The sequence below is a fragment of the Sapajus apella genome, unplaced genomic scaffold (genome assembly GCF_009761245.1).
Source record: "Sapajus apella isolate SASKATOON/1434 unplaced genomic scaffold, GSC_monkey_1.0 scaffold242, whole genome shotgun sequence".
Lineage (NCBI taxonomy): Eukaryota > Metazoa > Chordata > Mammalia > Primates > Cebidae > Sapajus > Sapajus apella.
In genome coordinates this window covers 202,802-215,906 of record NW_022437182.1, presented here as the reverse complement: position 1 = coordinate 215,906, position 13,105 = coordinate 202,802, and the positions used below count along the sequence as shown (strand labels likewise).

At 40.5% G+C, this 13,105-nt stretch overlaps 1 pseudogene; it reads left to right on the top strand.

Moving 5' to 3' along the window:
- LOC116545014 overlaps window positions 1–5,617 on the top strand; it is a 25,264-nt pseudogene extending 19,647 nt beyond the window's left edge.
- Window positions 5,618–13,105: the final 7,488 nt, after the last annotated feature.

The window sequence follows — 13,105 nt, the reverse complement described above, 5'->3', positions numbered from 1 at the left end:
TATGTTTGTTGGCCTCATGTATGTCTTCTTTTGTAAAGTGTCTGTTTATATCCTTTGCCCACTTTTGAATGGGCTTGTTAGTTTTTTTCTTGTAAATCTGTTTTAGTTCTTTGTAAATTCTGGATATCAGCCCTTTGTCAGATGGGTAAACTGCAAAAATTTTTTCCCATTCTGTTGGTTGCCGATTCACTCTAATGACTGTTTCTTTTGCTGTGCAGAAGCTGTGGAGTTTGATTAGGTCCCATTTGTCTATTTTGGCTTTTGTTGTCAATGCTTTTGGTGTTTTGGTCATCAAGTCCTTGCCTACGTCTATGTCCTGAATGGTTTTGCCTAGATTTTCTTCTAGGGTTTTTATGGTGTTAGGTCTTATGTTTAAGTCTTTAATCCATCTGGAGTTAATTTTAGTGTAAGATGTCAGGAAGGTGTCCAGTTTCTGCTTTCTGCACATGGCTAGCCAGTTTTCCCAACATCATTTATTAAACAGGGAATCGTTTCCCCATTGCTTGTTTTGGTCTGGTTTGTCAAAGATCAGATGGTTGTAGATATGTTGCGTTGCGTCCGAGACCTCTGTTCTGTTCCATTGGTCTATATCTCTGTTTTGGTACCAGTACCATGCTGTTTTGATTACTGTAGCCTTGTAGTATAGTTTGAAGTCCGGTAGTGTGATGCCTCCAACTTTGTTCTTTTTGCTTAGAATTGACTTGGCTATGCGGGCTCTCTTTTGGTTCCATATGAATTTTAAGGTGGTTTTTTTTCAGTTCTGTGAAGAAGGTCATTGGTAGCTTGATGGGGATAGCATTGAATCTGTAAATTACTTTGGGCAGTATGGCCATTTTCACGATATTTATTCTTCCTAACCATGAACATGGAATGTTTCTCCATCTGTTTGTGTCCTCTCTTATTTCGTTGAGCAGTGGCTTGTAGTTCTCCTTGAAGAGGTCCTTTACGTTCCTTGTTAGTTGTATTCCTAGGTATTTTATTCTCTTTGTGGCAATTGTGAATGGAAGTTTGTTCTTGATTTGGCTCTCTTTAAGTCTGTTATTGGTGTATAAGAATGCATGTGACTTGCACATTGATTTTGTATCCTGAGACTTTGCTGAAGTTGCTTATCCGTTTCAGGAGATTTGGGGCTGAGACGATGGGGTCTTCTAGATATACAATCATGTCGTCTGCAAATAGAGACAACTTGACTTCCTCCTTTCCTATTTGAATACACGTTATTTCATTTTCTTGCCCAATTGTTCTGGCTAGAACTTCTAGTACTATATTGAATAGGAGTGGTGAGAGAGGGCATCCTTGTCTAGTGCAACATTTCAAGGGGAATGCTTCCAGTTTTTGCCCATTCAGTATGATACTGGCTGTTGGTTTGTCGTAAACAGCTTTTATTATTTTGAGATAAGTTCCGTCAATACCTAGCTTATTGAGGGTTTTTAGCATAAAGTGCTGCTGAATTTTGTCAAAGGCCTTCTCTGCATCAATTGAGATAATCATGTGGTGTTTGTCTTTGGTTCTGTTTATGTGGTGAATTACGTTTATAGACTTGCGTATGTTAACCAGCCTTGCATCCCTGGGATGAAGCCTACTTGATCATTGGCTTGTCAGTATTTTATTGACGATTTTTACATCTATGTTCATCACGGATATTGGTCTGAAGTTTTCTTTTCTTGTTGAGTCTCTGCCGGGTTTTGGAATCATGATGATGTTGGTCTCATAAAATGATTTAGGAAAAATTCCCTCTTTTTATATTGTTTGGAATAGTTTCAAAAGGAATGGTACCAGCTCCTCTTTGCATGTCTAGTAGAATTCCGCTGTGAACCCGTCTGGACCTGGGCTTTTTTGGGTGGTAAGCTCTTAATTGCTGCCTCAACTTCAGACCTTGTTATGAGTCTGTTCAGGGTTTCAGCTTCTTCCTGGTTTAGCCTTGGGAGCAGGCAAGTGTCCAGAAATTTATCCATTTCTTCCAGGTTTGCTAGTTTATGTGCATAGAGTTGTTTGTAATAATCTCTGATGATGGTTTGAATTTCTGTGGAATCTGTGGTGATATCCACTTTATCGTTTTTTATTGCATCAGTTTGGTTATTCTCTCTTTTCTTTTTTATTAATCTGGCTAGTGGTCGGTCTATTTTGTTGATCTTTTCAAAAAACCAGCTCCTGGATTTATTGATTTTTTGAAGAGTTTTTTGTGTCTCTATCTCATTCAGTTCTGCTCTGATCTTAGCTATTTCTTGTCTTCTGCTAGACTTTGAGTTTTTTTTATCTTGCTCCTCTAGCTCTTTCAGTTTTGACAATAGGGTGTCAATTTTTGATCTCTCCTTGCTTCTCATGTGGGCACTTATTGCTATATATTTTCCCCTAGAGACTGCTTTAAATGTGTCCCAGAGATTCTGGTATGTTGCGTCTTCATTCTCATTGGTTTCGAAGAACATCTTTATTTCTGTCTTCATTTCATTGTTTATCCAGTCAACATTCAAGAGCAAGTTGTTTAGTTTCCATGAAGCCATGGAGTTCTGGGCTAGTTTTTGAATTCTGAGTTGTAACTTGATTGCACTGTGGTCTGAGAGATTGTTTGTTATGATTTCCGTTCTTTTGCATTTGCTGAGGAGTGATTTACTCCCAATTATGTGGTCAATTTTAGAATAGGTGTGATGTGGTGCTGAGAAGAATGTATATTCTGTGGATTTTGGGTGGAGAGTTCTGTAAATGTCTATTAGATTTGCTTGGTCCAGGTCTGGGTTCAAGTCCTGGATATCCTTGTTAATTTTCTGTCTGGTTGATCTGTCTAATGTTGACAATGGGGTGTTAAAGTCTCCCACTATTATTGTGTGGGAGTCTAAGTCTCTTTGTAAGTCATTAAGAACTTGCCTTATGTATCTGGGTGCTCCTGTATTAGGTGCGTATATATTTAGGATCGTTAGCTCTTCTTGTTGCATTGATCATTTTACCATTATGTAATGTCCTTCTTTGTCTCTTTTGATCTTTGTTGCTTTAAAGTCTAATTTATCAGAGATGAGAATTGCAACTCCTGCTTTTTTTTGCTCTCCATTTGCTTGGTAAATCTTCCTCCATCCCTTTATTTTGAGCCTTTGTGTATCCTTGCATGTGAGATGGGTTTCCTGGATACAGCCCACCAACGGGTTTTGGCTTTTTATCCAATTTGCCAGTCTGTGTCTTTTGGTTGGAGCATTTAGTCCATTTACATTTATGGTTAATATTGTTATGTGTGAATTTGATACTGCCATTTTGGTTAATTGATGCTGATTCTTCGTTGTGTTCATTTTCTTTACCATTTGGCATGTTTTTGGAGTGGCTGGTACTGGTTGTTCCTTTCTATGTGTAGAGCCTCTTTCAGGAGCTCTTGTAGAGCTGGCCTGGTGGTGACGAAATCTCTGAGTACTTGCATGCTCACTAATGATTTTATTTTTCTTTCACTTTTGAAGCTTAGTTTGGCTGGATAGGAGATTCTGGGTTGAAAGTTCTTTTCTTTAAGGATGTTGAATATTGGCCCCCACTCTCTTCTGGCTTGTAGGGTTTGTGCTGAGAGATCTGCCGTGAGTCTGATGGGCTTCTCTTTGTGGGTAACCCGAGCTTTCTCTCTGGCTGACCTTAGTATTTTCTCCTTCATTTCAACCCTGGTGAATCTGACGATTATGTGCCTTGGGATTCCTCTTCTTGACGAATATCTTTGTGGTGTTCTCTGTATTTCCTGGACTTGAATATTTGACTGCCTTGCTAGGTTGGGGAAGTTTTCCTGGACAATATCCTGAAGAGTATTTTCTAGCTTGGATTCATTCTCTTCATCACATTCAGGTACGCCTATCAAACGTAGATTAGGTCTTTTCACATAGTCCCACATTTCTTGGAGACTTTGTTCATTCCTTTTTACCCTTTTTTCTTCAGTCTTACCTTCCCGTTTTATTTCCTTGAGTTGATCTTCGACCTCTGATATCCTTTCTTCTGCTTGGTCTATTCGGCTGTTGATACTTGTGCATGCTTCGCGAAGTTCTCGTGTTGCATTTTTCAGCTCCATCAATTCACTTATATTCCTTTCTATTTTGTCCATTCTCGTTAGCATTTCGTCAAATCTTTTTTCAAGGTTCTTACTTCCTTTGCATTGGGTTAGAACATGTTCTTTTATTTCACAGTAATTTCTTACTACTCACCTTCTGAAGTCTGATTCTGTCATTTCATCACACTCGTTCTCCATCCAAACTTGTTCCCTTGCTGGTGAGGAGTTGTGATCCCTTGTAGGAGGAGAGGTGTTCTGGTTTTGGGTGTTTTCATCCTTTTTGCGCTAGTTTCTTCCCATCTTTATGGATTTATCCACCTGTCCTCTTTGTAGTTGCTGGCTTTCAGATTGGGTCTCTGAGTGGATTTTGTGTTTGTTTTTGATGAGGTTATTTCTGTTTCTTGGTTTTCCTTCTGACAGTCTGGCCCCTCTGCTGTAGGTCTGCTGAGGTTCACTCCAGGCCCTGCTTGCCTGGGGATCACCTGCAGCAGCTACTGAACAGTAAGTGTTGTTACCAGTTTTCTTCTTCTGCTATCTTTGTCCCAGAAGGATACCCGCCAAGTGTCAATCTGATGTCTCCTTTATGAGGTGGCTCTTTGGATATATAGGGGTCAGGGGGCTGCTTGAGGAGACGGTCTCTTCTTTATAGGAGCTCAAATGCTGAGCTGTGAGCTGCGTTGTTCATTCAGAGCTGCTGGGCAGGTACGTTTAGGTCTGCTACAGCAGAACTCATAAACCGCTTTTTGTTCCCAGGTGCTCTGTCCCAGGGATTTAGGGCTTTATGAGTTTCTGGTATGCTACTGCCTTCTTTTTTTTTTTCCTTCAGAGCTGCCCTGCCCAGCAAGGAGGCAGCCTAGTCACTGTCTGCCTATAGAGGCTTTGCTGAGCTGCTGTGGGCTCTGCCCAGCTGCCAAGTGAACTTCCCTGCAGTCCTGTTTATATGGGTATAGTTAGAACTGCTTTGGCAATGGTGGCCTGCCTCTGTTGAGGCGGAGTCTCTCTGCAGTGGTGGGTTGCCTTGGCAATGGCGGGCTGCCTCAGAATTGGCTGACTATCTGCGTCGTGGTGGACTGCCTCGGTAATGGCATACGCCCCTAACCCACAGAGCTGGACTGTCCAGGGTTCAGCTGCGCTTGCTGTGAAACTCTCAATCCAGAGAGTTTCTCATTGCTGTTCTTTTGTGTGTGTGGGACCAGCTGAGCTTGATCGCTGGCTCCCTGCCTCAGAGCCTTTTTTTTTTTTTTTTTTAAGTTGGTGCTCCAGTCGCCTGTTGAAGAGGCGCTGGGTCTGAGTGTTTTCCCCTGCGGCAAGTCACTGCGCTGGCTTAAACAGCAGCACTGAGATTCGTGGCACTTTTTTTGCCCTGGAGTATACTGTCCTGGTTCCCTGCTCAGTCCCCTTTTTAAACAGACGAATGGGCGACTTCCCGTGGCTTCAATTGCCAGCCAAAGGGGCACCCAGACTGGTGTATTTTGTACGGAGAACTGCTGCTCTAAGACGCCAAAAAAGCAGCCGCGCGGGGCAAAGCAGAGGCACTGGCCGGCACAGCTGCGCTGGCCAAAACAGTCGCACTGGCGACCCGTGGAGCTCCTCCACCTGGGAATTGCCTAGACTGTGGGCCATAAAAATGCGCATCCACTCACCCTCTGCGCTTTCACTGGGAACTGCAATCCTGAGCTGTTCCTAAACGACCATCTTGGATTGATCCCCCGAAAACATAATTTGTTAACAACATAATGTGTTAGTGTGATTGTGTGTGTACTCAGGTGTTTGCGTGTTATGTTGAATATGTTTTCTTATGCCCTGTATCAGATTTTAATCTTTTCCTATTTTCCCAAGTGACTCAGGGGGTAATGTTTTGAAGAGTTCAATGCAGAAGTTACTAGGATATAGTTACCTAATTTTAAGATTCAGAATCATAATTAGAGACAAATAAACTATTTGGTGGCAGATAGGGAGAGAGGCAATTATCTTTCAGTGGCAGTAGGTTAGAAATGGAGTGAATCCTTAGAAAGATACCCTAAGAGAGCCACGAACCCATCCTAGGATTGTGGAGTTACTTTACAATATCAGAAGTGGGTTTGAATGAAGCATTTCCTGTTGGAATCCATTTCTTAAACACAGACACCAGAAAGGTTAACCAACTGCACCTGCTTCCTTGCAGGAGTGAGTCCGTGCTGCTGTGCATACCCCAGCCTGTAAATCCAGCATTCGTTGCAGGGCCCATCACTGGACTGGTGCAGAGGCTCAACTGCTTCTGAGGTGAGTGTCACCCTCTTGCTGGGACCAACATGTAATGTCTTCAAGTATGGTTTCTATGGGCAGTTTTCCTAGTGTAATGATATTTCATCTGGAAGAAAACAGTCTGTGAATAGGTCTTTATAGTTTCACTATCATCAAACAGACTAAACTAAAAGCTGGTAAAATGTAATAAGAATCAGCCATATAACAAATTACTTAGAAAAACATAAAACATGCAGAATGACTGCTTAGGACGTAGAAACATTCTCTGACACAATTTCATGTATACAAGTATTACATGAGGTATACAGAACTGAGTTAATTCCGGACATTTCAACTTCAAATTAAGTGCTGTTAATGATTGTGATTTGGTGACAGTGTTTATTTTTAAGTACATTTCAGGTGAAGGTTTCTTAACATTTGTAATTTTAATCATGTGCATTTTAATCAACCAAAACATACATGAGTAACTTAAATAACAATGCAAATCTGAGGATCTGCAAACAATAGGAAAGTGATTCGGTGGTTGATGAGCCCTTAGAACTCCAGGATAGATCATGGTCAATCAGGCAGATAAAAGAAGTCTGTGCCAAAATCTAGCATGAAAGTCCGATAATTCTTGCAAGGAATCTGCACTTTTCAGATGGATTCAGATTTTCTCTTTAAGTATGAATTTGCTTACTTAAGTGGCAGATCATATTTCTGGCAAAGTGATAACTTATTCAGGTGTAAGAATGGCTCCCCACCTCATCTCCTGTCCCCAGCCTCCTGCTCTGTCCTGACAGGGAAGAGACAATGGACATATATTTTATTGCTACAGACTTGGCTGCAGTGCAAGAGCTTCCAGTTTTTCAGTTGTTATAAAAAGTAGCTGACTAGACGTAGGCATGACAATCCTCCCCTTATATTTTTGAGTTTATAGAAGTTGTGATCATTTTAGTTTAACCATGTGCTTGTACAGATATCCTAACACCCTCTGATTCCAACATTTTCCCAGACAAAAGTTGCCTTTTAATCTTGACCTGTGTTTTCTAGTGAGAGTCTCCTTATCTGAACATAAGAATGTATAAACTGCTTTTCACTGGAACATTCTCTTTTTTCTACAGTGGAAATTTTCTTCAATTATGAAGTAAGCAATCACAATATCAGCCTGTTTGAGTTTGTGAGAAGTTGGATGTTTAGACCTGAACAGGAAGGTGGATCTTTGGATTCTGACAGACCTGACTATTTTGCTGCATAAGGAGTCCAGGGCTTCTTCTCTGGGAAACACTACTGGGAGCTGGATGTGGACGACTCTTGGGACTGGGCTCTGGGTGTCTGTAAGGACTCCTGGATAAGGAAGAATGGCACCATGATTACATCTGAGGACATATTTCTTCTTTTATGTGTGAAGGTGGATCATCATTTCCATCTCTTAACCAGCTCTCCAATGCTTCCTCACTATGTAGAGAAACCTCTGGGCCGGGCTGGTGTGTTTCTGGATTTTGAAAGTGGAAGTGTGAGTTTTTTGAATGTCACCAAGAATTCCCTCATATGGTGTTACCTGGCTGGCTCCTTAAATTTCCCTGTCAGGCCTTTCTTTTACACTGGCCACAGATGATCAGGATGAAAAAACCTGACTGGGAACTGCATGTACAAGGGAGCCCTTCCCTATTGAAGCAAAGGAATCATAGTGTTCAGGCTTTTTTTCTGTTTTAGTGTCACCTCACTTTATTACAGCTAAATAAAAGATATGTAAAATGCAAAATATTTTTGTATGCTTTCCTACAATTAACATAATCTCTGATGGCTCATTACCTAAAATGTATATTATGATTTTCAACTGCTTTGTGAATTTATTGGATGGAATTCTGGAAATAAGTGGGTGTGTGATTCCAGCTGAATGATCTCATGCAGGAACACAATTTGCACATCATGGACGGACAGGATTTTGTACAATGCATTTGCAAGTGTGAGAGCTCCCTCCTATTGATACAATAAATTCTACACCTCATCACTTTAAGGAGAAAATTCATTTTACACCTAAATTTTCACTGAATCTTTGAGCAAAAATAGGGATTTAACAGTCATGCATTCTATGGTGACAAAAATACATTCTGAGAAATGCATTATTAAGTAATTTTTATGCTATGTGAACATCAGAGTGAACTTACAAAAACCTAGATAGAATAGCCATATGCAGACATGGGCCAAATGGTGCAGCCTATTGCTTCTCTCAGAATTTACTAGCAATGCCCAAGCTAGAACCCAAAAGTTTAACCCACATTGATTTCGGTAGCTGTTTAATAAAGCAAACAGCATCACCCAGGGAAAAATAGACAGAGGAGCAGACTGTCTGCTTTAAAGTGTGTTTATACTTCCAATTCATGCAGATTGTGAATTCTCACTGATAACCTAGACCTGAGACATAATCACCTCATGTTACAGTGGAAACATATTAGTATCAGAAAAAAAAAAAAAGAAAAAAAAGAAAAGACAAAACAAGCAAAACCCAGTTCTGATGAAAACCCAGATTCTAGTGAGTCAATTGAGTCTGTCCACCCACCAAATGGTCATTTTCATGATCACTAATTAAATAATGGCAACAGACGTTCTACTTCTAGTCCAGCAGATGATCCTGATTGATGTCTGGGGTTCCTTAGTTGGGGCTGTTACCTCAAATATATTTAAACGGCCTCTCCAGGTAGCCACTTGGGCTTGCTTACAGCATAGTAGTTAACTTTCCACAGTGAACATTCCCACAGAGTCAGAAGTCCTATTATGCTGCCGACTAAAACATCAGCAATAGTCACAACACTACATAAAGTAAAGGGACTAGAACACTCAACAGTAGCAGTCTTGAAGTTACATCATAGGAAGAGAATGTGGGGTGGAATATACATTTAAGAAGTTGACATTGAGGATCTACATCCAGAGATTGGGGTCTTATAAAACATGAGATCTAACGAGCCTTTTAGATCTGCCCCAGATTCGTGTAAAAGGGCAATTGACAATTCAGACCAAAAAAGAATTAAATATTCTTTTGAAATTTTTTTTCAAGATTTGGTATCAACTGGACAATCATTATGAACACAACATGGCAAAACCATTGAGGAAGATGCACAGGATACTGGAGTAGAGGGAGGGAAAATGGTCCATCTCCTTCAAGATGACCAGAGGCAGACCCGGTAATTCTAGGACAGTGAGATGAAAAAGGTCAGTGCATCCTTGGCAGGAACCCCTCTGATGTCTCTAAGTGGCTGGAAACTATTCATGTAGGCCTTCTGAGTGCCTTGTACTTTTCCAGATTTCTTGATAATAAGAGCCACTGACTGGGGTTCATAATACATAGAATACCTTCAGCATAGAAGGTGAGAAAGTCTTTCCCTCAAAAGCCAGAAGTTCAGAAACTTGTAGCCAAGTCATCCACTGGATATTACTGTAAGTGTGAACTATAGAGAGAGAAACATTGGCTTAAACCTCAGATAAATGCTGTTCCATTCTCACTGCCCTGTGGCTCCCATACTCACAAGGGAAGGTGAGGTTAGGTCCTGTGGCTACTCCTTCTTCTGGACTGTAGAACTTTTTGATGCTGACTCAGAGATATGTTATCTGTTTACTAAAATCTAATGTCTATTAACATTCTGCTGTGAAGGAGATAGGCTGTGTCCTGTCACAGGCCTACTTCTCTGGCCCTTACTGATCCATGATGCCTGCCAGAATCGCTGAAATTCTTTTCCACCTCCGTCAGTCCTCTGGCCCAGTTCCCGGAACACAGGTCCCTGTCTATCCATTTCTCATGATCTGCCCTTGCCCTTCAAATTCACAACATAGGAAAAGTTGGTCATCAAAATATCCTGGAATGGGAAACAGAGGTTACCTGTTTTGTCTGAAACCCAGCAATGCAGATGCAGGATTCAAAGGTAGGAAGAGGAAGCAAAAGTGCATACCCTTGAAACTACTCAGTCACATCCTGGTGACATCTAAAAAGGTAAAAGGTTTTTGGGGTTAAATAATTGGAACATAGAAAGAGGACTGTCACGTTCAGGTGTATATGGAGAAAGAGAGGTTCTATCAGTGCCTTACACAAAGTAAAACTCTCTTACTTTAATGGGATGTACCCATGCATGTGTCAGAAAAGTAATCCTAGGTGAGGAAAACCAAAGTCATAATGAAGAAGGAATCCAGATAAAGAAGGGAACAGGCAACATTTCCTGCACATTTCAAAATGATTGAGTGCTTACATTTCCAGGAATTGGCATGAAGTCTCTGCTGTGTATCAGCATCCAAAGCGAAAAAGACAGCTGAGAGTAATATGGTATCATGGTTTAGAGCAATGTCTGGAAGTTAAACTGCCTCTCTTTGATTCCCAAACTCACTGCTTATAAGCCTCATTCCCAGAACAAAGTGCCTTTCTCAAAGCAATGTGTATGTGTGTGCACTCTATAGGTGTGTTATGCATATATTTACATAATATAGTGTTGGTATATACACAGTAATTGTGTACACACACACACACACACACAGCCTGTACCTATATGTAATACTTGAATCAGTACCTTGCAAAAGGGTTAAAATTGACTTAAACAAAATAACAGCTACAAGACAGATAAACTGTTAAGGTAGTTCAGCCAAAAAAAAAAAAAAAAAAAAAAAAAGCAAAGAAATTGGAACAAGGGAAATAACAGAAACTTAGGAGGCAAGGGAAAAATAGAATAAATCATTGAGAGAGAACCCAAATTTAAGATAGCAATGGGTGACAGTGCCAGCAAAAGCCTTTTAAAAGTTCTTTAAAACTTCACGTTTGCATTAGAAGATTGATTAGAGAAAGGACATATTTGCATGTCACCTGGGATGGAGGCTTCATCTGGTTCTCACACTCAGGTTCTAAGACGCCATGATCATGACATGCAACAGACACAGATCTCAAGGATTACTGTCTGGAGCTCTCCAACCTGCCTCAAAAGAAAGCAGAAAATGCTGAAGGTCTCAGCTAAGGGATTCACAATCTAGGACTTGGGCTTTAGCCATTGGACCTTCCTGTATGTTGTCATCAATTTGTAGAGTTGTGACAAAATGCTACTTTTCAGCTCCCAGAACACCTCAAATGACACCACAGGCTGCTCCACTAGGCTCTGAAACCTTGCTGTGGCTCCTAGTCTTAGTTTGGAGAGCCAGGGTGGTTCTCAAGCACCCTCAGAGTATGTGAGACAGACACCCCAGCCAGTTTTTAGTGGAGCCACAGAAAAATGGGAGACTTAATGAGGCTGTGTGAGGACACTGGGCATATGAAGTATAAAGGAATGAACTCATGTGTTCTGGCTTCAACATTTTTCCCAATCACCTAGGTGCGCAGCCACTCAGGATTCAACTTTCCCTTTGTTCAGTGATGCCTGTCAAATAAGCTTTAAATAAACTCCCATAGATTAGGGAGATCTGGCTCTTAGCTTAATAGGTTCAATGAAAGGCTTAACATGACTGATTATCTGTGAGAAATGAACCCTGATTTTATGGGGTTGAGAATATTATCGATTTTATAATGTCTTCACATTTCAATCCACATTTATTTTATGAATATGCTCCAAAATTTTATTCACTTCCTCTTTTTTTTGAAGACATGTGTTTATATTTCAGTCCACCTTTATTCTGCAAACTATGCTGAAAATTATTTTATTACTTTAACTCTCTCTCTCTCTCTTTTTTTTTCTGAGACATGGGCATCTCATTTTACTATACAAATCTGCATTGTCTATCTCCTAGATTATTCTTTAAAATGTAAATAGATTTTGTACTATCCATTCCATAAGTAATTTATACTGCCTTTTACTTTGTAATTTACTATATACATTAGTTTATTACACTTTGTGTTTCTATAACAGAATTCCTGAGGTTAGGTATTTTGTAATAGAAAGAAGTCAATGCCCACAATCCTGGCTGCTGAAAGTCTAAGATTGGGCAGATAGACCTGGTGAGGGACTCAGGTGGAGTTCATTTATTCCAGGAAGTGGGGAAGAAGCAGGCAGGTCCAAAGACATTACGTGGTGAGATAAAAAGCAAGAGAGAGAAACCAGGAAGACAGACTCTTTTTAAACAACTTGCTCTCTCAGAAACATACTCATTCCTGCTGAAGCTAAACTTCACCACCCCATCTCACCCCAAAAACATGAAGGCATTCCCATGACCCAAACACGTCCCAGTAGCCCTACCTCTCAACATTGATAAACTGGAGATAAGTTTCAACATGGGATTTCACAGGGAGGAGCCTAGCCATAGAATATATGGTAGTTTAAATGATGGTAGCCTCCATCATTTTAAGTTATATTTTCTCCTTCCCTATCACTTTATCTTTTTTTAATAAATTGAAGATCCAGGCAAAGTTTCAAAATCAGCACTATGAAATAAAATTTTGCTGGAATAATTTAAAACCTAAACATAATGATATTTTCTTAGACTTTGAATCTGGCATTCAATCTATTTCTTGATTTTGTTGGCATTTGTCACTTAAAATTTTCATTCATTATGTTCTTGGAAACTTCAATGCAATATTTCTTTATATTACCTCTTTTATTTGTTCATATATTTGTTTTTAGCTACACATGTAGTATGTACTATGTTCTAAGAATTGCATTAGAAAGTGAGAATATAGGGGCCGGGCGCGGTGGCTCAAGCCTGTAATCCCAGCACTTTGGGAGGCCGAGGCGGGTGGATCACGAGGTTAAGAGATCGAGACCATCCTGGTCAACATGGTGAAACCCCGTCTCTATTAAAAATACAAAAAATCAGCTGGGCATGGTGGCGTGTGCCTGTAATCCCAGCTACTCAGGAGGCTGAAGCAGGAGAATTGCCTGAACCCAGGAGGCGGAGGTTGCGGTGAGCCGA